Raw genomic sequence first — 23,554 nt, 5'->3', positions numbered from 1 at the left:
CCCTTCCAGTTCTACATTGTGGGTTCTGAAGCCAAAGACTTTATTAGACAACAAGGTTTAGCAGGGAACTTATTCAAACCCCTTTAGCGGAGATCTTGGGCTGTGAACCTTCCAATCCAATCATTCTTGGCTTAGGACAAATGAGAAATAAACAACTTTCATGGTGTTTTGGGCATCTACAGCTGGTCAACAAGAGTGGGGGAAAATGCCTCCCAAATAAATGTTTACCCGACACTTTCAAAGCCCAAGGAAGGTTCTGTTCAGAATTTGGCTTAAGGGTTAGGTCAAGCAACCTGGGTTGTCCCATCCCTCACTCAGAGCCCTTGTTCAACTTATGTTCATGAATTACCTTAGGCCATTTTGGACACTAGAGAACTCTTTGTCATGTCTATTTCCTTCCCCACTGTGTCTGTCATTCCTATCACACTCTGCCTGGTCCTGTGCAATCTATGGGTTCTGGATAAATGCTGTAACAGGACCACCATGGCTGGTGTTTCTCCTCATGCAAATTTACCAACAGACATATGGCGCGAGCTTCACTTTAATGGCATTATGCTTGACTCTTTAAAGAATCTGGATAACACCGTGACACATGATGCTCTCCAGAAGTCCTCCTTGGCCTCTTCTCTAAACCTTACTGAGCATCCACTGTTAACTTAATCAGAGGCTTAATTATCAAGCAGACAACTGGCCTGTTGTGGTGGGGCTGTATGCATGTTGGTGGAAGAGGGGTGAGATCTGCTTTTTTTGTTTTAATGGCACAGACACACATGCCATGTTGCTGGCACTGAAGAATGGCATAGACCCACCAGAGACTTCCAAGGCTGGACTAGAAGGGACCTGTGGAATTAGCGGGAGTGACCAAGCCAATTTGATTTCTGGATGGAACTTTGGCTTCTAGGACAACTTGGGGCTGATTTAATGGTTGAGACATGATCTAAGCCACATGCATAACAAGGGAAGGATGAATCCCTGATCTTGCTCCAATATGCACTCATGGGAGCAATCACATAAATGGTGATATAGGGGAGCCATATTTTGTGGCTAGGCTTTCAAAGCAGGAGGCACTGGCAATGGGCCCTGAGAACAGCAAGGGCAGATTAAGGTAAAAGCTGGGTAAAATTTTATTCACAAAATTGGTCCGGTTCCTGGTATGGACGCAAACCCGAAACTCAGGGTAGGTTTGTAAATTTCACATTTCCCCCAAGAACCATATCCATGAAGGGTTTTTGTGTGTGTGTGTGTTTTTTTCAGCTATGATTCACAAGTCTCAGATCAAACATGGATAGGAGGACAGGGCCGGGTGGCAGCTGGGAAATTCATGACCCATTTGGAAGCAGGATACCTACCCCAGATGTGCAGTTCTGTAGGGTGCTTCAGAGCATCAGGACCGAATCCAAGGGAGAAAGGCAGAAACACGCTGGAGGGAAAGCATCCATCACTGCTTTCCAGGCCCTCCCTTTTTAAGAGCTGGTGCTCACACAGAATCCTGGCCTGAGAAGCCTGTTTTTTACACAGCCGGGCTAGGATCATGCGCACAGTGACCTAGACAAATTGGAGGATTGGGCCAAAGGAAATCTGATGAGATTCAACAAGGACAAGTGCAGAGTCCTGCACTTAGGAAAGAAGAATCCCATGCACTGCTACAGGTTGGGGACTGACTGGCTAAGCGGCAGTTCTGCAGAAAAGGACCTGGGGATTACAGTGGATGAGAAGCTGGATATGAGTCAGCAGTGAGCCCTTGTTGCCAAGAAGGCTAATGGCATATTGGGCTGCATTAGTAGGAGCATTGCCAGCAGATTGAGGGAAGTGATTATTCCCCTCTATTCGGCACTGGTGAGGTCACATCTGGAGTATTGCGTCCAGTTTTGGGCCCCCCACTACAGAAAGGATGTGGACAAATTGGAGAGAGTCCAGCAGAGGGCAATGAAAATGATTAGGGGGCTGGGGCACATGACTTATGAAGAGAGGCTGAGGGAACTGGGATTGTTTAGTCTGCAGAAGAGAAGAGTGAGGGGGGATTTGATAGCAGCCTTCAACTACCTGAAGCGGGGTTCCAAAGAGGATGGAGCTTGGCTGTTCTCAGTGGTGGCAGATGACAGAACAAGGAGCAATGGTCTCAAGTTGCAGTGGGGGAGGTCTAAGTTGGATATTAGGAAACATTATTTCACTAGGAGGGTGGTGAAGCACTGGAATGGATTACCTAGGGAGGTGGTGGAATCTCCATCCTTAGAGGTTTTTAAGGCCTGGCTTGACAAAGTCCTGGCTGGGAAGATTTAGTTGGGGTTGGTCCTGCTTTGAGCAGGGGGTTGGCCTAGATGACCTCCTGAGGTCTCTTCCATCCCTAATCTTCTATGATTCCATGTGACCAGGAGCCCTTACAGATACATACACCGACAGTTTAATTCAACAGGGCCCTGACTCTAAGACAACCGAATGTATTCCTGTCAGGTAAGAGATGGCCCTGTCACAGCAGGAGAGTAGGAAACACAACAATTAAGCCACATATCCCTTATACCATTTGTGACCAAGAAGTTGTTCATTTTTGTCTTGGAACCTAGCAACCTGAATTCTGCCAAGCAATTCCTGGCTACCTCGCCCCCTCATCCCCCAATTCTCCACAGCAGGGCTTGTGGGTGGGACAGGGACAGTCTAGGGATGAGTGGATCCACCATTCCCGGTATTGCCAACCTCAGGTGTTTAAAATCACTAGTCAGGCTCTACAAAGCTCGTGAGCTTGGCTTAAAAATCAAGAGTTTTTAAATATAAAATTTGGGTTCTTCACAAACTATTTTTTTATATTAGGCACTTACGCTGCCCCCTCTTACTGTAGCCTCTACAAACTTCACAGTCTTCACCCACACTACCTAGGGGGAGGGAGAGCTCAGCGGTTTGAGCATTGGCTACTAAACCCCGGGTTGTGAGCTCAGTCTTTGAGGGGGCCACTTAGGGATCTGGGGCAAAAAATCAGTAGTTGGTCCTGCTAGTGAAGGCAGGAGGCTGGACTTGATGAACTTTTGGGGTCCCTTCCAGTTCTATGAGATAGGTATATCTCCATATAGTATATTATATATTTATTATTACACTCAGGTGAAGCCTATTATACCATTTCTACCAAGGGGGAACGCAGAGTCTAAGGGACATTCCCAAGGCCACAGCTGGAGCTTGTGCAGAGGAAAAGATTGAACCCAGAACTCCCAGGTCAATGTCCTAACTACTGAGCAATCCTGATCCTCTATGCTTGCTGAGCTTTTTGCGTTGATGTTGTCAAGCTTTTCTCCACAACCATGAAGGCTAGAAAGCTTTCTTACAAATGCAAGCTGAGAATCTCCTGTAATCGCATGACTCCAGGATATGGGGCTTTAAGGAAAATAGCAACTATTACAAGACTGTTGATAAAATCTCAAGGGTTGGTATCACTGCTTTACTCTGCCCTATAGAACAGGCAGGGCTGCAGAGTGACCGATGCTGCATCATGTTGACATGAGACCTGGATTCCTTCTCTCCGAAATCTGTCCTGAACTTCCCTGGGCTCTGAGAATTCACCTTTAGGGAAGGACTGTGAATTTACAGCCAACTGGCCTTGAGGAAAGAACATGTGCAACTGAGTCACACATGGTCTAAACAAATGAGCCAATGGAGGAAGAATTAGCCATCATGTCCTGGGGATGGGAATTGCCACGTGCACATGCTCACCACTATTGCTGTAAAAATTCCTGAACAGCACAGTCCTCCAAGGAATCTGCAATGATCTAAAGCTAAACTGACTCCGGCTCACCCGGGATTCTTTTTTGCTGTTGCTGTCAGCTTGTTGTCCTCCACGGGATGTTAATTGCAAAACACATACACATGTTTTTTTAAAAAAATACACTGGAAGGCCATCTATTTCAAACACGGTCTATTTTTCATTGCTATTGTAAACCACTTAAGCATTTGCAAAATGATTCATTTCCTTATCTTCTAAACAAAGCGCTTGCAAATAGGATTTTCAAGTTAGGAGGGAAGCCAGGACACTCAGAGGTCATTGCAGTCCAGCATATTACTGGAAGGTGATGGACATATTGGCCTCTGGGTTGACCTGTTTTAATGTCAATGGAATTAGCGGGCCCAGGGTGGTGAAAATGTTCTGTCACTGTACAACATCAAACAGTTAGGCGTGAGATCTTGGCCTGCTTAGTCCCATGGCAAAGACACTAGAAAATTCATGCCAAAGTTCAGGGTTCAGAAGAGAAACAAAAATCAAAACCAAAACATAGAATCATAGGAGTGGAAGGGACCTCGAGAGGTCATCTATGCAAGTCCCCTGCACTCATGGCAGGACTAAGTATTATCCAGACCATCCATGAACATAAAGCGTTCTGACACTGAAATCAAGTGGTTATGCAAAACCATCAGAACGTATCACAGTTCCTTTCTCAAAGGGGGGAATATCTTTTGTTCTGTCAAGCAACCCTTCTTCATGGGGCAGAAAGAGTTAGTGCTGGTGTTGAATTTTGATTGGATTGCTCTCAGGGGTGGTTGCTTTTGACAACACAGACAGATCCAAAGAGGGAGAAAAGATAGGACAGTAAAGTGGGGAAATATGGCTTTTGGTGAGGTTCTCAGGATACCAGGCTGCGGGTCAGTCATGGACAGATGCTTTGGGCTAGCAGGCCGCCCACAATAGCCGTGGGGCTTGCTTCCTTGGTCTGGGATGCCATCTGACTGGTTTGGTCAGATCCCTTTCCTTCACCAGTCCTCCTCAGGCTGGGCGGAGCTGGGTGAGCCATCTCACCCCATTGTCCTGGTAGCATGCCGTGCCGTTGGTCTCAGGTTCAGGTGATAAGCTGAGAAAGAGAGAGGACAGGAGGAAGATTGTAGGGGATGGAAAGGAACACGCAAGGATAGGGAAGACAGAGCAGGATCTCACACATATCAGACTGGGGACCTCGCTGGTCCAGCAGTGATGGTCAGGCATCCTTGCCAGTGTACTTGTCTGCACTTCCCAGTGACTGTGGATCACCAACAAAGGGCAGAGTCAACAGGCGTAGCAGAGGCCTGTTTGCCTTTCTCCAAGGAATCCCCAGGAATCTGTCTTCTCCATAATTTTAATCTTTAAAGTCCCTCTTTTTAAGGAACCTGTAAGACAGTGATGGATGGAATAGCTCAGCTCCTCATTATTTCATTCACCAATTAGACCAAACTTCTGACAAACCAATTTTGGTCCATTGATTTCTGGTTCTGTCCTCCCCTTGTTTACCAGTCACAACCCTAACACAGTCCTTGGGCTGCATCAGTCTTTCTGACTCCTTTTCCTATGCCTTGTAGCAACATTCACCGTTACAGGTTATTGTCACGTGTTATGAACTTTCACTTACTCCTCACAGTTGAGCTCACATTTAGGGTTGATCTGTAGGCCCCAATTATTAGAACACTAGGTATGATCTGGTCTCTACAATAATAAGCCACAGGGGGCATGCAATAAGAAAGAAGTTGGTCAAATTCTTTGTTGTGAATTTAGCCCTTTTCCTGCTCACACATCATTCAAAAACCAGTCCTCGTATTTGCTAATGTATGGTTTTCTGTAACTATTCACCAAATAGTTTGAATGAACAATTTCCATACACTCGCTTGTCCATGAAATGTTCAGTGCCAATATTCTCCAGTTGCTGTTTGCTATTTGTAACACCCGGTGGTCCCCGTAAACACATGTCAATGTTTCTACCCCTTGACTTTAAGACAGAAACGTTCAAAGCTAAAGAATAATAAATGGTGAAGAGCAAGTGATGAATAATAAATCACCTCTTTTCATGGTACGAGTTACCAGAAGGAGAATGATTTGAGCTGATTCAGGTAAGTTTTGCAGGACACAAACAAGAAAGCCCCAAACACTTAAAAATTCTTCAAAATGCTTAAGATTTGGGTTCAGCTCTAGAAAAGTTCAAAGCATCAAAGCAGTTCTTATTAGCAACCCAAAACCCTGATACAAAGAGACCCATGTTTTTGGGATGGGGTCAGTGGGTATCAAAATATGAATTTGGATCTCAGATGCCTCTTATCTGTGTAATGTGCCACACGAAAGCCTGGCTCCCAACACCCCCTGTCTTGAGACCACATCTCAACACCGTTGATTCCAACATGACTGATCTCAATACCAGATCTCACCACCACTGATTCCCAAACCCCTGATTTTTCCACCAGATCCCAACACTACTGATTTTCCCACTAGATCCCAACACCACCGATCCTCCCACTACTTACTGATGCCACAGATCCTTCCAACACATTGTGACACCATTCATTCCAGCACCATATTGAAGTTTTGCAGTTTGAGCCACTCTCTCAACCTCATTTGTTTCTTAACAGGGAAAAAATACCTTAGTGTGTCCGTCTACTTACCCTTCTCTAAACAAAGGTCTGGGTTCTGGTCAGTTTAAACTTTTGCAAACGGATACAGTGGCTTATGGACTCGGTGGCATTCTTTGTGGTCTGGGACATTGTTTATGTCACTTTATGTATCTTTTCAACCTACAATAAACAGCATCCCAGACATAACTCAGCCTTAGCTGGTGATGCGCTATCTCCAGTGATTCAGTGATTCAAACACCCACCCAGATCCATTCACAGACTCAGAAAATGATGTAGGTAAATAGTTGAAACTTGGGCCCAGGGTGAACTTGATGAGCCATGCTTGGAAAAGAACAGCCACAACATATCCTGCTCCTTGGGACAAACACACAGTGAGGCAGTCAGGAGTTCAGGTTACTGCTGCCGTGGGTTCTGATCTGTCTTTGGGATGGGATGTGAAACTGAGGTCCTGACTTGTGGTCCATAAATTCCATGAGGAAGCAGCTCCTACCTCCTTGGGCTCTGCCTCTATCTACATCACCTCCAGGGCTACGCACAGCTCTGCCGCAGCCTATGTCTCAGCTCTCCTAATCTTCTTGTCCCTCTGCTTTAAATTTGTGGAGATATCCTATCGTGTAGAGCTGGAAGGGGCCTTGAAAGTCATTGAGTCCAGCCCCCTGCCTTCACTAACAGGACCGAGTACTGATTTTTGCCCCAGATCCCTAAGTGGCCCCCTCAAGGATTGAACTCACAACGCTGGGTTTAGCAGGCCACTGCTCAAACCACTGAGCTATCCCTCCCCCGCTTCTCTGCCATTCACAACTCTGCATCTTTCATTTCAGCCTCTCCTTCTTCCTTGGCACCGGGCCGTTTGCCTCGTCCCCTCCAAATCCCTTCTCAGAATTCTCTCCCTAAGGTGGTGCTTTCCTTTCTCTCCTGCACCAGATACTAAATATACCCTGGGTTGGAAAGCAGCCGGCCCAGCTCTCCCAGCTGGAAATCCACTCAGCATGGGAGTCCCTAGCAGGAGCAGAACCAATACAGAGGGTGTACTGGGGAAGGAATGGGGGCATGGCCAGGGTCCAGTGCACACTAGCAATTCCCAGCCAGAAGTTGGTCGCTTGGGAACCATAACCCAGTAGCTCAGAGCCGCTCCCAACCTCCCCATGGTGTCGAGCAGCCTGGGGGCTGCTCTACTCTGTGCCAGAGTAATGGTTCGAACCATGGTGCACAAGCAGCTCCTTTGCATCCCACTCCCTCCCAGCTGCACCCAGTGGAAGCTGCGTGAAGCCAAGAATCTGGAGCCTGATCAGAATTCTTTGTGCTAATGTTCATCCCCAGAGCACCAGGGCTTCCTTAGCCCTGGCCTTCTGTTATCTCCCTTCTCCCCCAGCATCACAGCCCTGGTACTGTCTTGCTTCCATTTTCCCTGCCTAATTTAAGCTGTGAGCTCCTCGGGGCGGGGCCTTTGTATTTGTCCGTAGAGTGCCAGCCGTGCACCGCAATGGCACTAGAACATTGCACAATGTCGTATACTGGCAGGCTGGTAACCCCAGGGCCCTGGCCAACTTCCAGCTGGGGTAACTCGATTCTGCTGCTTACATCCCCCCTCAGGTTCAGCGGGATGAGAGGTTTCATTCCCAAAATGGCTGCACTGGCTGCAGAGTCAAGCACATTGTCTGATCAATAAATAGCAATAACTGCAGACGCCCCTGAAAGAGGAAAAACGAGGGTAGCTGGACATTTTTGAACCTTAAAAAACAGCAAGGAAGGGATAAACAAACCTCCTGCTTTAGAGCTCAAGCCAATCTCTAGCTATTACAGACCAGGGGGAGTCCTCAATGAGGGGGCCATTTTTTCCAAATCTGCTACTGTCAGGTTTCTCGCACCTTCCTCTGCAACATCTGGCGCTGGCCACTGTCAAAGGCAGGACACTGGGCTGGATGGGCCTTGGGCCTGATCCAGTCTGGCTATTCCTGTGTCCCTACGTGTGTTGTGTGTTGAGGGCACAGCTTCAAGGGAGAGATAAGGAGCCCCATGTTAACCCAATCACCAGCCTGTTGGGCCTGGACAGGCTGGTTCTGAAGAGAGATGGATCTGTGACCGGGCCCATTATAAAGACAGGAAGCAGTCACTCCATTCTGCTGTGGAACTGAATGGCTCCAGATTTTGGAGGCATCTGGTTTCATGGTTTTGGTTTGGCCCGTTTGGGATAGGCCTTAAATTCAGATTTACATCCCAATCCAAACTTCCCCGAAATTCAGGTGTCTGGATACAGGGTTTTAGTGCAGTCCTGTGTCAAGTGTAGGACCCGGCCTGGAGGTACAGAGTTATTCTGCTGACTCAGCCCGGTAGCTAGGACACATGGGTCTCATTATCTTCACTCAGGAACATAAGACGCTGAGCCAGGGCAGAGCCAGAGAGAAAGAGGGGTAGCTCCTCCAGGAGAAACCTCTGATCAGTTCCCTCAGAAGGGCGCATGGGGGTTAATGTTTATGTTTGGACGTGCTGTCCAGTCTTGGGGCTTTATTATTTTAATGAAGAATAAAGGCAAAGCTGAGAGAGAGAGTTGGAGGTGAGTTGCACAACAGCTTGTATACACAGAATGGATGTGTTGGGGGGATGGGGAGTGCCCTTTTATAGAAAAAAAGGTGCAAAATTCAGATCTGGATCTGAACCCCCCCCAGTGCTCCAGGGTGTTTGGATATCAGCCCTCCAGCTTCAGGGCACAAACCAACCTTAACTCAGGAGGGTCAGGAAGAAATTATTCCTGGGGACAGATTATCCCAGGAGTGTGGGGTTTCTTGCACCTTCCTCTGAAGACACTGATGGTGAGAGGATACTATATAGGATTTGCCAGACAAAAATCCATCTGATTTTCCTAGGACTTGAGAGTTTGGCTCAAAGTCGGCTCTGGAGTCAAAACCTGCATCGTCCACCCTTCCACTTGCTCTTGATACAAACCTCTATCCCCTTTGGCGTTCAGAGCCTCCTCATGCAGACAGGACCACAGCAGTGGAGGGGACAGGCAGGGAGAACAAACACGCTCTCCTTTGGTAATCTGTGGGTTATAAATAATATACTTCTAAGACTGGAACAGAGCCTGGACCCAGCTCGCCTGGGCCCAGGGGAGATGAAGGTTGTAGCCGGGGGAGATGCGGGGGCGGGGGTAGGCCTTAGACGGCTCCTGCACTTGGCAGGATTTTTCCAGATTTCAATTGGCGCTGGAACGGCTCAGTCCCAAATATTTAAAGAGAAGGGCTTAATTCCGCTGCGTCTGGGGGTTAGAGCAGGGCAGCCAAAGGACACGCGCCCAGCCAGCGGCCCCTGGATTGTTTGGTTAGGAATTAGCCTGTGTGTATCTGTGAGAGAGTGCGTGGGGGGCGGAGAGGGGTCACTGGGACCTCGGCTTTGTTATTTGTCAAAACAGAGCACACGTGGATGGCGGGGAGGCAAGGGAGGACACGGACAAATTACAGACCAGAGGCCAGGCCGTGGGGAGGGGGTGATATTGTCTCAGTAAATAGAGTCTAAGAGGATGGCTCGGAAAAAAGTGGATCTTCCTCTTTACTCAAATGGCTTTATAAGGACAGGGGTGGAGCCTCCCCGAGCGTTTCCCTCAGCCTGTCTTTCTCTCTCCCTGTCTTTCGCCTCCCATGTCCTTCTGCTCTCCTTTCTTCACTCTGCTTCAGTTCCTCCTTGTCCCCTGCACCCTCTCCCTCCCTTTCCTTTCTCTTGTTCTTTCTCCTTCTCTTCCTCTTCTTCTCCACACTCCCTCCTTCTCTTATTCTCTCACTCTCCTTCCTCCTGTCCTCTTCCCTCCCATTTTTCTCCCTCCCTCCCTCTCCGAAGGTTTGCTTCTGCAGAGCACTGTCCACCGGAGGATCTTAAACCTCAATGCACAGTGTGGGCCAGGTGAGACCTAGGGCCAGATCCTAACCTGGGATAGTTTCACCAACGTCACCAGAGCTCTGCTGATTTACATCTGCTTCCCGGCTTAAGCCAGTGCCGCTTCCATCGATGGAGACTCACCTCCTCACACTGTATCGGGTAATAACTAATTATGTCTCATAACACTTCTGCGAGCGGTTTGATTTTCACAGTCAGGCATGCACAGAAAACAAATGCTTAATTTGAGCACACAACTGCTGAGATTACATACCCCCATGCCAATCGTGCACACACATGGTGACATGACTAACCAGTTGAATGAACATGTAGCTACCCAAACCTTTGACCCTAGGGGCAAGGTACTGGATCCTGATGCAATGTGCGAATGGTCCATATCCGTCAGGCTAACAAGCTGGGTGTGTTAAGAGGAAGGGTGTTGATTCAACGAAGCTCTATTATAAATCAAGATGATGCTGGCTCTGAACCTGGGGTACAGTGCAGCCACTTTGTACCATGCCGCCAGCAGAAAACAGTTCTTAACCCGGTATACCTGCCAGTGTGGGCATGTCTAGAGCAAAGGGGGTATGGCTGGGGCTGAGGCTATTGGCAGCTGCCATGACTTAGAGCAGCCTTCGGGCTTCTCTAACCCACTCAAGGGGTGCAGCCAATCAGGAATAAGGGAAGCACAGAGGTGAGCTTCTGCTCTCCTAGGCTGCAATCTGCTCTCCTTGCCACAGCCAAGGCTCCAACCCAGCCAGGAGCCTGTGGCTTTCCCCAGTGAGTTAGGTGCAGATTTGACGTGTTTTGCCCTTGAGATTAGCTTCATAACACTGTCAACAGAAGGCCTGGCTCTCCGTCAGCCTGCGCTTTGTGTAGTCATACGCACTTGTGCAAAGTGAATGCAAAATCCTACGCTTCTGGTCTGGGAGCGCTTTACCATTGGTTTGCACAGGTGTGATGGCACCACATGGTGCAGGGCAACAGGGAATCCAGGCTCAAAATGCTTAAAATGGGTCCCTCAGCATTTCTTTCACAGCCTGTCATTCACTCACACGCCCTGCGGCCCGCCCCCTTTCATAGCAAATTCCTCCCTTTTCAAACCCAGTCACAATAGTGATGGAAAAGTCCGACGAGACTCTCAAGCTTAGCTCGTTCCTAAGAGAGCCCATGGTCTCCTGCGTAGGAGCCAGAGGAGACATTAAACTGATGGCACGCTATGGTCACACACAAAGCAAATGAGGGGCTAGGCTAGGAGCAGCTTGTCTTTAGCTCAGTAGGCACAGCTGATGATGATGATGCTCGTCCATCGTTATCGATGAAGACCTCAACAACTCATTCTTTCGATGACCGGGCTCTGTGTGTCCGAAGATGACTGATCAGTCCGATTCGGGCGTGGAACGTCCTGTCACACGTCGGGCAGACAGGTCATGGCACTGTCGATGATGTACGAGCAGCTCTGGACTTGCGCAGCTCACGCTTTTTTTCAGCCTCAGCAATACGCCTCGCCTCAGAGGTATTACTGCCTGTGTGAATGAGGCTGCGCCATGCTGGACGGTTCAGTGCGAAGGTTTCCCATGTGGCGGTGTTGATCTCCAAGGACTTCAAAGAGGTCTTCAGCGTGTCCTTGAACCGCTTCTTTTGTCCTCCATGGGGGGAGGGATAACTCAGTGGTTTGAGCATTAGCCTGCTAAACCCAGGGTTATGAGTTCAATCCTTGAGGGGGCCATTTGGGGATTTAGTTGGGGATTGGTCCTGCTTTGAGCAGGAGGTTGGACTAGATGACCTCCTGAGGTCCCTTCCAACCCTGATATTCTATGATTTCTATGGGAGCACTTTCCCTGAGTGAGTTCTCCGTAGAAGAGCTGTTTAGGAATGCGTTCATCTGACATTCTCACGACATGTCCAGCCCACCTGGTCTGGGCTCTCATCAGCAATGTGTGAACTGACGGCAGACTGGCTCTAGTAAGGACATCAGTATCGGGCACTTTGTCCTGCCATCTGATTTTTAGAAGCTTTCGCAGACAGGAAACGTGGAAGTGATTGAGCCTTCGTGCATGACTCCGATAGACAGTCCACGTCTCGCAGGCATACAGCAGAGTTGGAAGCACCCCTGCTCGATAGACCTTCATCTTCGTTGGTAGGCTGATCCCTCGACGTTCCCAAACGTTGGAGCGCAATCGGCCAAATGCAGAACTGGCTTTAGCAATTCTGCAATTTGCTTCATCATCGATTGACACTGCTCGGGAAAGGGTACTGTCCAGGCTCAGTCGGCACAGCTATCATTCACATGACAGCTCAAAACCTGCCTCTTCTGCACGACCCATGCTTGCTACTTCCCTCCTGCAAAAAACCCCAACCCAAACCAAATCCCACTCCAGGAGCCTTCCAGTTTTCTCACAGTCAATTATTCTCTTCATCGACTCACCCTTATACTATGGATCTAATTCAAAGGGGAAAAGAGACAACATTCTAATAGTGATGGTGACGGAAAAGCGTAACCAAGGGAAGTGGGGGTCGGTCATCACTCAGAGTGTTTAAACGTAGAATGGACATCTGTCTAAAAGAGATGCTGTGGCTCCCACACAGTGATTGGCTCAATAGTGTCACATAGCAGGGATATTCTCTCCTCCAAAGGAATCATTGGGTGAAATTGTCTGGCCTGGGCTACATTGGGTTTCGCAGAATTGGATTTTACATACATACATACATACATACATACATAGAGAGAGAACGTGAACATAAGAACAGCCATACTGGGTCAGACCAAGGGTCCATCTAGCCCAGTATCCTGTCTTCTGACAGTGGCCAATGCCAGGTGCCCCAGAGGGAACGAACAGAACAGGTAATCATCAAGTGATCCATCCCCTGTTGCCCATTCCCAGCTTCTGGCAAACAGAGGCTAGGGACACCATTCCTGCCCATCCTGGCTAATAGCCATTGTTGGACCTATCCTCCATGAATTTATCTAGTTCTTTTTTGAACCCTGTTATGGTCTTGGCCTTCACAACATCCTCTGGCAAGGAGTTCCACAGGTAGACTGTGCATTATGTGAAGAAATACTTCCTTTTATTTGTTTTAAACCTGCTGCCTATTAATTTCATTGGGTGACCCCGAGTTCTTGTGTTATGAGAAGTAGCAAACAACGCTTCCTTATCTACTTTCTCTATACCAGTCATGATTTTATAGACCTCAAGCATATCTCCCCTTAGCCGTCTCTTTTCTGAGCTGAAAAGTCCCAGTCTTATTAATCTCTTCTCATACAGAAGCCGTTCCATACCCCTAATCATTTTTGTTGCCCTTTTCTGAACCTTTTCCAATTCCAATATATCTTTTTTTGAGATGGGGCAGCCACATCTGCACGCAGTATATGAAGTCACATTACCCAGTCGATGGCAATGTTGAAGAGGATTGCAGACATGACACACCCCAACGTACTCCTGTTTTGACTTCAAAACTGAGCTCACTGTGATGAACCCTGCAGGTAAAGTTGAAATAGAAGCTTTTGATGATGTTGATTCTACGGAAAGGAATTCCATATGCCCGCAGAACGGACCAGATGCTGGTCCTGTGAATGCTATCAAAAGCCTTCTCAAAGTCTATGAAATGTATGTAGAGTTGCCGTTGCCATTCTAAGCACTGTTCTATTATGTTTCGTAGAGTGAAGATCTGGTCTGTGCATCCACGCCCTTTCCGAAAACCGGCTTGCTCTCTTCTGAGAACGCTATCAACTGCCTCTGCTATACATTTGACTATGATCTTACGCAATACTTTGCTTGGCACAGATAAAAGTGTGATACCACGCCAGTTATTACAATCACTGAGAGTTCCTTTTTTTGGTATCTTTACTGTAACCCCATTGGTCCACTCATCTGGCACTTTTCCCCTTTCCCAGGGATGTAAATAGAGGGGCCAGGATAGATTCTGCTAATTTAGGATTTACCTTGAACAATTCTGCGTTCAAGTTACTCTTGCCAGGAGCTTTCCCATGTTTTAAGGATTTGATACCATCACCAGAGTAGCAATAAGATGGACACCTGAAGGCAAGTGAAAACGAGGCCACCCAAAAACAACATGGTGAAGAGCTGTGGAAGCCGAGCTGAAAAACCTGGGGCACAGCTGGGGAACCACTGAAAGACTTGCCAGAAACAATAGGAACATGATGATGATGATATATGAAGTCATGGAGTCTGTGACTTTCCATGACCTCTGTGACTTCTGCAGCAGGTGGTGCACCTGCCTGAGGAGCTCAGACAGCCTCTGGACCAGTCTCAGCTGCCGCTGTTGGGGCAGTCTCGGGCCACTCCCCTTCCCCAGCAGCAGCAGGAGGAGTTTGGGTGTGGGAGGGGCTCTCAGGGCTGGGGGTTGGGGCGCGGGAGGGGATGAGGGCTCTGGGCAGCGCTTACTTTGGGGGAGCTCCCCAGAAGCAGCAACATGTCCCTCCCTGAGCTCCTAGCTCCACGTGCTGCCTCTGCCTGCAGGCACCGCCCCGGCAGCTCCCATTGGCTGCAGTTCCCAGCCAATGGGAGCTGCAGAGCTGGCAGCATGCGGAGCTAGGAGCGTAGGGAGGGACATGTCTCTGCTTTCGAGAAGCCGGGTAGGGAGCCTGCCAGCCCCACCAACCCCCACCCCAGCACCAGCAGGGGTCCCAGGCTGCTCCCACCCAAGCACCCATGACTTTTACTAAAAACACCCATGACTAAAATGTAGTCTTAATTTTGGTGGATAATATTGATGTTTATTTTTAAATATTTTTTTCAATTTTTATCTATTTATATTTTTATTTGCAGGAAATTATGGTGTGTGGGGTCAGACAATGGTTATTGAATGACAGTAGACATTGAGGTTCATAAAATTAAAGCTTTATAACTGTGAAACACCTATTTTCAACAGCATGTGTCAAACAATCCAAAGTAATTATCCTTACATCAAACTCTAAGAAGTTCTCAAGCAGCATTTGTCTTATTTTGTCTATCTGTCAATTTTGATTATCAATGGAAATATTTGTTGTTGGTTTGCATGTGTGCGGTGAAATTGATTTTATTGACACTTACTGATAAAAATCTAATCCAAGTTTAGTTATACTGGAGGTCAGAGGTGATGATCATAATGGTCCCTTATGGCATATAAAGTCTATCTAATTTATAGAGGTCACTTATGATCCTTAGTATGTAGTACAGAAATGTACATAACATACAGCTGAACTTGTAAAGGGACCCGCTTCTGTTTCCATCCTGGGGTTTAAACTTTTAGACTTGGAACATTGTTTGTTACCCCTTTCCATCCCCTTGCCACTATAGCTGGGCAACATTTTTTGGATGCAAATTTTTTTGGGGAAAAATGCAGATTCAGAGACACGGAGTCGTTTGTTTAGAAACCTTCCCTCCCTCCACGGAAAAAAGATCTGAAAAAGTCACAATGTTTCATGTAGACATTGTCAAAATGAAACATTTCAATTTTTCAGTTTGAAACGACTTTTCATTTCAAAATATCCTTTAATTTTTTTCTAAAAAATTCACAAATGGTCAAAATTGAAATGAAACTGGCAAATTTAAACCAGTGGGAAGGTCCTGTCAAGGACAAACAAGGAAAGATCTTCACAAGGCCAAGTGGTGTTGAACAGACCAATGTCACAAGAAACTACTGACTTTGATGAAGAAATTGAACACCCAGGACTAGACATCGTAACATCTCACACTACAAACAAAGAAGTGATGGACTCAATAAAAAATGTAAACCTGCAAAAGTGTGACCTTAAGACCATCCCAGAGCCAATCGGTGCACTATCGTCATGATATATACCCAAAGGATGTCACGCAATAGATCACTGGAAAACTAAAACTCACTGATCATTAATATTCTTGCAAGATATATGAATGGTAAACCTACAAAGGACTTTATAGAAATGTGCTGCAAATATTTTCTTAAAATGTATTTGCCAAGCAGTGCCTGAACCATGCCTATTCCAGACAAAGGAATCTGGCCCTGCCTGCTTGAATGGGTCTCTGATGTAAATTAAGCACGGTGCATCCCAGGACAAATAAAGTACATTTATATGGAAGGTAAACAAAGCCATCAGGAAAGCAAGTGGGGGAAGATGACTCCTTAACAATCTTACTGGGTATGGAGACTGCACCCCCAGGAAGTCTTCCTGCCTCTTGAAGTCAGTGGACTTTGGGATGCTAGAAGGACAGAGAAAAAGCCATTTGGGCATCTGTCACCTGAAAAGCCAAAGGAACTGAGCACTTTGAGATCTGTGAAGGCTCCTGGCTAGACACTCAGTCAGCTATGCTGGAAAAGAGACTTGGTGAGAAACACATCTTTGAGCAAGGGAGTCTAATTTGTTAAATCAGGTTTTCATCTTAGCAGTGTATTTTTACTTTTGTTTGCTTGTCATCCTTTCTATCTTGATTCCTTATACTCGGTATCACTTAATCCTCTGATTCTGTTAAATAAACTTGTTTTACTTCAACTAATCCTGCATCTTGACAGGGGGTTAGACTAGATGACCCTTGCAGTCCTTTCTAATCCCATGCTTCTATGATTCCCTGATTCTACTATAAACCATTTCAGTGCACTGATTGACGGGAAGGGAGTGTGAACCCCAGTTAAGCTAACAGGCTGCAGCATATTGTCTCTTTAAAGGAGTCGTGAATTTAATAATGTTGGCGAATGTTCAGTAAAGGGGCTGGGCACTGCAGGGAGACGTCTCTGGGGACCCCGGGAGTTGGAGTTCACTGTTTGTTACCCGCAAGGCAAAGTTTGGACCGGTAGAGTCCTGAAGTGTTTGGTAGACAAGCTGGTGCGTCAGGGAGTTGTCACCCAGCTTAGCAGAAGCAAACCTCTCCCTTGTTGGGGTTGAGCAGGGTAACACAGTCACTTACAATTCTAGGGACCCCAGCAGATTGTCACAGCAAGACGCAGGTGGAGAGCAAGTCACTGGGGAAATGCTGAAAGCTTGTGACAATGAGAGTAACGATAAAATCACCAAACTTTACAACAAAGTGAGGCACCAGGACAAGCCTCAGAGCAAGGGGAAAAAGGGCATTATAGGCAAAAATACCAGGAGAACGATGACCTAAGCAACTGCAATCACTGGCAAAGTGTTCCACTTCTTTCAGTGATAGGAAAGGCTGCGGCGGTAGAAGCAGAATAAAGGAAGCAGTTGAGGCAACGCCTATGCGCTACCACAAGCCAAATTAATAATAATTAGGGAAAAAAGCTTAAAAACAGGAACCCTAAAGGCTGGAAATCCTGGAGGGAAATAAATAGAAACTGAAATGTATCATGGTTTAAGAAAATTCTGATTTTTAAGCCAGTCTCCTGGTTTTTCCGGGGTTCCTGGTTCACATTTTTTGGTGACACAGCGTTGCCAGCTCTCCCAGTTCCATTGCAAGACTCGTGATATTCGGTGTTTTGCTGCATCCCAGGATTCCTGGGGCCAGGTGATCATGAGAAAAATCTCAGCTTCCGTTTTTTAAAAAAAAAAAACAAGAAGTTTCTAACCGCCATGGTTCGGAGGAAAGCTTGCAAACGTGAACCCCAAGGGCCCCAACTCCAGAAAGTGAATGAAAAATGATTGTTGTTTAAAAGCTCATGATTTATGGAGAGGAACGGTTTTTGAACACTTGGCATCACCAGCACTGTCAGCAATTCTTGCATCTTCTTCCTCTTTCTGTAGCACGTCAGGAGGATGTTCAAATCCCTCTCCAGTGGGCAGGAAACCCATACAAGCATGCAAAAGAAGAAAATCATGGTCCAACTCTTGCCTAGATTATTTTTTAGCACATCTCTGGTTTTTAACGGGAATTCAGGGTTTGGGGAAAGAAGCCTACCTGATAGCTGTGAAGATCAGACTCCCTTCATACTCCGTGTAGTAAGGCACAGCATGGGCAGGGGCAGTACGAATCTATCGGTGTGCTCTTTAGGGTGTCCTTACAGCCTGACTTTCTGTGAGCCTCTCTAGGACACCAGCCTCTTTCCCCAGCACAGGAAGGTCTAACACCAGGCACAAAAACCTGTCCAGGCCCTTCCTGCAGGGAACAATTCCATTCTTAAGCACAAACCCCACCAAATAACACAAAGGATTTTACTCCTCTGAGCAGATCTGTCTGCAGGGTCCTTTCCCCTCTGCTCCAGGGCCAGCCACAACTGAGCTCCATCAGCCCTTTATTGGGATCACTGGAGTCATTCCCAGTTGGATCCGATCATCCCCTCTAAGAGACCCAAACACCTGTTCTGAACAGTGTTGGGTGGCTCCAGGACCTCTGGCCCTTAAAGAGGTAGACAACCCTGTGACGGCCTCCTTCTAGCCCTGTCTGCATCTAGACACTTCCTTCAGGACAACCGTGAGCTAGGCAGGGTCATGTAGAATATCTGTTTCCCATAAGCTTCCCTCCATACAGCACAATAGCCTCATAGAGAATTATAGGCATTAGGGCCAGAAAAGGCCACTTGGTTCATCCATTCTGAACCGCAGCCACTCCCCTCCCAGCCCCCAATTTACTCCTTCCCAGGTCCCACCCTAGAATGGCCCCTGTGGCCAAGGATCCTGCAGAAGTGACATAGAACGGGAGGAGCTGGCAGCGACCCAGGAGTAGAGGTTCCCTGGGTAGGTGTTATTCTTGGCTTAAAGGCGCCGTGTGCCTTGGGAAATGCGTTGATTCTCCACAGCCTTGCCCAGGCATGCCCACTTGTGTCACGTGGGTGTGAAATGCTGACACATGGTAGCAACTTCGGATCCCTTGGCATAGGGCGACATGACTCCACAAGATACACGGCAGTAGACAACCAAGCCTGTTGGGTGGGCAGGGTGTCTCCTAACTGCGGAAAGCTATAAGTATGAGCTGCCCACTCTGGTGTTTGAGTTGGAGGCTCCTCCAAACTGACTTCACTGGCTTTGTAGGGCCTCAACTTTAATTCCATTGGAATGATTTTCTTTTTAGGTTCAGTGAAAATATACAGCAGCATCCATTGTCCTCTGATATGTGTAAACTTCTGTAATTGGGTATTTCCTCAAATCTGTCTTGTCGGCTCAAAATGTTGAAGGAACTAGCAGTCATGATCGATTAAGGTTCATTAAAAACTGAAAACCAGGAGCTTTGATGTTTGCCTGCTGGAAACTGCCAGACATAATCCTGTAAATTCCTTCGAAAGCACAATCATGGGCATGACCTGGATGTTTTCCCAAGAAGTTTATACAGCATGAAGCTGTAGTCAGAGCCACAGAAATTAGACGTGAGGAAAAGACCTGTTATTACAACATGGTTTTGGGCACGGAGAGTCACATTTGCAAAGAAGGGCATCCCTAAGAGAGAGGTAGAGCTAGTTAGCAGTACAACCCAGGAGTTCTGTCCACTTGGCCTAGGGGATCTAACCAGTAGGTCACACATCTCTGTTCTTCTCATTAATGCAAGGACGACTTGTGTTAAAAAACAACAACATTCCTTTATATTTTTACATGCACAAACAGCCTGCTCCCATTTGCAGCAGGCAGCTCTCTGGACTCACCATTCTGCATGGCCAATTTTTATCACAAGCCCCCTGATATTTGATATTTTACTCACAGACCCAGCTCCTGGAGTCATGTGATGATGTGAAACTCTTGGCTTCCGTTTAACAACAAAAGGAGGTTTCTAGCCCACGTGGTTGTGGAAAAAAGCTTTACTATGTGACCCAAGTGCACCCTGAACGCTCAGGAACCAGAAAGGAAATAAAAAGATACCCCAGAATTTATTATTTAAAAAACAAACACACAAAACCCTCATTTTTTTTAAGCCACCTCCACGAGTTTTGGAGGCCTGACTGGTGATTTTTTAAAGTTTGGAGTTGGTGATATTGAGCATTTTGAATCCTGTACTGCTGAGTAAACAGTGACCCCTTGACCTCTCCAGCCACACCCAACACCCTCCACGAGAGCAGCTGCAGCCATCCAATTGCCAACTGGCCGGCTGGCTGGATCCAATCTACTTAATGTAATTTAGTTGGCCCATGTGGCATATTCCAATTCTGCTTTATCTCAGCCTTTAGTTTGGAAAAAGAGTGCCATTTTCTAGCCCTCATGATTGCAGAGAAAAGCTTGAAAACGTGACCTGAGTGTAATCGATGCACTGATATCTTCCGTAGTCTGCAGAGAGCCTGAAACAATGACTCCAAGAGTGGCAAGCCCCTCGATCTGCCATTCAACTCACTGGGGTGTTAACGCTAAAGCCCTGTGATGGTAGTTTAGTGTGAGCTATTCCATTGCGGATTAGGAGTGAAGTCAACAGACTGGGGAGTTGGGAGCTGCTGTAGGGAAGGAAATACAGAAGGAAGAAAATATAGATGGGACAAAAGAACAGGGAAGAAGGAGGGAGAAAGGAGGATGGGGAAGAAAAGAAACAAAAGGAGACATATTGGGGGCCCTAAAGGAGCGTAGATTTTCCCACTGACTGTAACAATATCATATTTAATGAATAATAAATAATAAGAACGTTACATATTGTTACTCTATGTAGACCAAATTATGGCCCTGATCTCCACGTATTCATCCCATGGGCTGCTCAGCAGTGGATTAAAGGGAGTATTCAGCGTCACATCTATTCCATGGGCCACTATTAAAACTGGACTTTAGCCCTGTCCACACAGTGACTTTGATGTCCCTGCTCTAGAACCGGGGTGACTCTTTCCCTGGTTGCCTGTGCTTCATTTCTTTCTAAGCCCTGGTCAGGATCATGGAGGTGATTCTTCCGGGACATCAAGCCATCCTTGGCTTTCATTTGCTCGCTTGGTGTCCGATTAAACTTCCAAGCTTTCTTTGTTCTTTTTTCTTTCATCTAAGGGTGGCTGCCAGGACTCTGACATGGTGGGAGACTTCTTTCCCAGCAGAATATCTAGCAGATGAATTTTGCTCCAGAATTCTGAGGCTACACAGCCAACTTGTGTTTTTAATCATTGTCCTTCTGGACCAACGAGCAGTGCTTGTGCAGGAATCCATTTGACTTTTGACATATTTCCTTTAAATGCTTCACCATAAAAATCACCCTGCGTGTTAACCACAAGCTATCAGGCAGCCTTTAGCTATCCGACTGGGTCGTCTGGTTCCCCAGGGACGGAGACCTTGAGAGCTTTCATTTTGGGGCATGTCTTTCCAGGAAAACGATACAGGGAGCTGAACCAGATGTACGTAAATGAGAAATCTCCATGAGGCAGGTGGAAGATGGTGGAATGAACTGCAAGAGACACCTGTTCGATAGGGTTTTGGGAGCAGGTGAAGGATACGGTTCACATAGTGATGACAGGGGTGGTAAGGAGTCACTGTAGGCTGAGTTCTTGTTGAATTGATGACTTTAATGTGGCTGGGAGTTAACTTTTATTAATGAGGTGTTAGGGTGACCAGAACCTTGGTTTAGGTTTTAAAAATTATTCCTAAATAGATAAATAAACGAGCAGCTCATGCTGCGTCTAGCAAGACGAGGGATCAGCACATCTTTGTTAAACCTGTTCTCTTCTTCTCAGCTTGATTCCTTGGCCTTAGGGAGCCTTTGGTTAGAACAAGAGACAAACAGTTTCATAGAATCGAAACAGCAAAACCTCAACCTGGGATGCAATCCAGCCTGCTAGTGCGTTAATGGCTACACTTGCTACTAAGGTTTCATTTATAAATAGCGTATATGGAGTCAGTCAATGGTTAGACAAGAGCAATAGATGGTGATAGAGTCTAACAGGTCAACAGGGTGCTTATGACCACTATAAGACCTTCTACTGATGTGCTTATAACCATCTATAACAGCATATGCTACTCATGTCTGCAACATGCTTGTGACACCTACAGATCATTTATTAAACCTTTATTTCATTTTATTTAACCCATTTTTAAAAGCTGGTTCTTTGCCTCTAACCACTTCTTTTACTCTGCTATTTAACCGTGGTGGCATTTTTTTGGTCCTCTTACCGGGTTTTTTTTTTTAATTTGGGGTAGACATTCATATGAGCCTTGATGACAGTGTTTTTAAATAGTCGCCTTGCAGTTTTCAGACATTTCACCTTTGTGATTGTTCCTTTTAATTTCTGTTTAACTAGCTTCCTCATTTTGGAGTGGTTACCCTTTTTGGAATTAAACGCTACCGCGGTGGGTTCCATTGACATTTTTCCCACTACAAGGATGTTACATTTAGTTACCTTATAGTTGCTAGTACTGAACAGTTCCGCTATCTTCACCTCTTGGACCAGAGGGTCCTGTGGCATCTTTAAGACTAACAGAGTCTGTTAGTCTTAAAGGTGCCACAGGACCCTCTGTTGCTTTTTACAGATTCAGACTAACACGGCTACCCCTCTGATACTTGACCTCTTGGACCAGATCCTAATCAAGAATTGTCTCTCCCCTTGTGGGTTCCAGGACAAACTGCTGCAAGAAGCAGTGATTTATAGTGTTGAAAATTTTTCTCTCTGCATCCCTTCCTGAGGTGACATGTACCCAGTCAATGATGAGGATAGTTGAAATCCCCCATCATTGTCGGGTTTTCTGCCTTTGTAGCCTCTGTAATCTCCCTGAGCATTTCACAATCACTGTCATCATCCTGGTCAGGTGGTCAATAGTATATTCCTAGTGCTACACTGTAATTGTACCCTGCTATTACCTGTCCCATTGATTACCCTCATTCCACCAAGTTTCCATGATGCTATTATCTCATTTAATGCCAAGCACTCTAGTTTACCCATCTTAGCATTTAGACTTCCAGCATTTATATATAAGCACTTGTACATTTTGTCAATACTCAATATTCAGTTGCTTCCAGCCGGGAAGCAATTTACTGAGAGATACCATACTGTATTGTAAATAAAATACATGGCTCAAGTTGGTGGGGGTTCCTGAACAACCGTTTCTATCTGTCTCTCAGATCAAGGCAGCGAGCTATAAACATAGACCATACACTCCTACTCATCGGGGCTGGAGCAGATTAAAAAGAGATTGCTCCATTTAGCACACCGTCCCTTTTGTACATTTCCAAAAATGGCCTTAATTTGCAGACAGACTGCAGCTCCTGCAGGGTTTCAGAGCAGCCAGAACTCTTCATAATCCAGGGTCTTTAAAAATCAGTAGCTCTGGGAACATGCCGCAACTTTGGGGTGGAGAGGGATTTGCTGATGTGAAGTAAAAATGAGATCATAAAAAAAATAAAAATAAAAATCTCCCTCCAAACTAGGACTCCACATCCAAATGTTCATTCTCCACTCCCACCAGCTCTCACGCCTCCTTCCAGCAAACTCCAACCAGGTCTTTGAGGAAATCACTTTCCGCCCCCCCCCTCCCCCCAAATGAAAGTAAAACAAAGAATTACACGTCTAATAACAGGAGACA

General features: G+C 46.5%; 1 long non-coding RNA gene across 4 annotated transcripts in view; it reads left to right on the top strand.

Annotated features, from left to right (window-relative positions):
- The first annotated feature begins 9,971 nt into the window (after positions 1–9,971).
- Positions 9,972–23,554, top strand: part of LOC128838221 (uncharacterized) — a 44,010-nt gene continuing 30,427 nt past the window's right edge. For 3 of the 4 annotated variants that reach the window (XR_008445126.1, XR_008445123.1, XR_008445124.1), the window contains exon 1: positions 9,972–10,377. This is a non-coding gene — a long non-coding RNA (uncharacterized LOC128838221). The remainder of the gene's footprint in view (positions 10,378–23,554) is intronic. The other variant, XR_008445125.1, reaches the window with a different exon arrangement.

The sequence above is a fragment of the Malaclemys terrapin genome, chromosome 5, assembly GCF_027887155.1.
Source record: "Malaclemys terrapin pileata isolate rMalTer1 chromosome 5, rMalTer1.hap1, whole genome shotgun sequence".
Classification (NCBI taxonomy): domain Eukaryota; kingdom Metazoa; phylum Chordata; order Testudines; family Emydidae; genus Malaclemys; species Malaclemys terrapin.
Note: the sequence above shows the minus strand (reverse complement) of the source record. Positions and strands in the feature narration are given on the sequence as shown.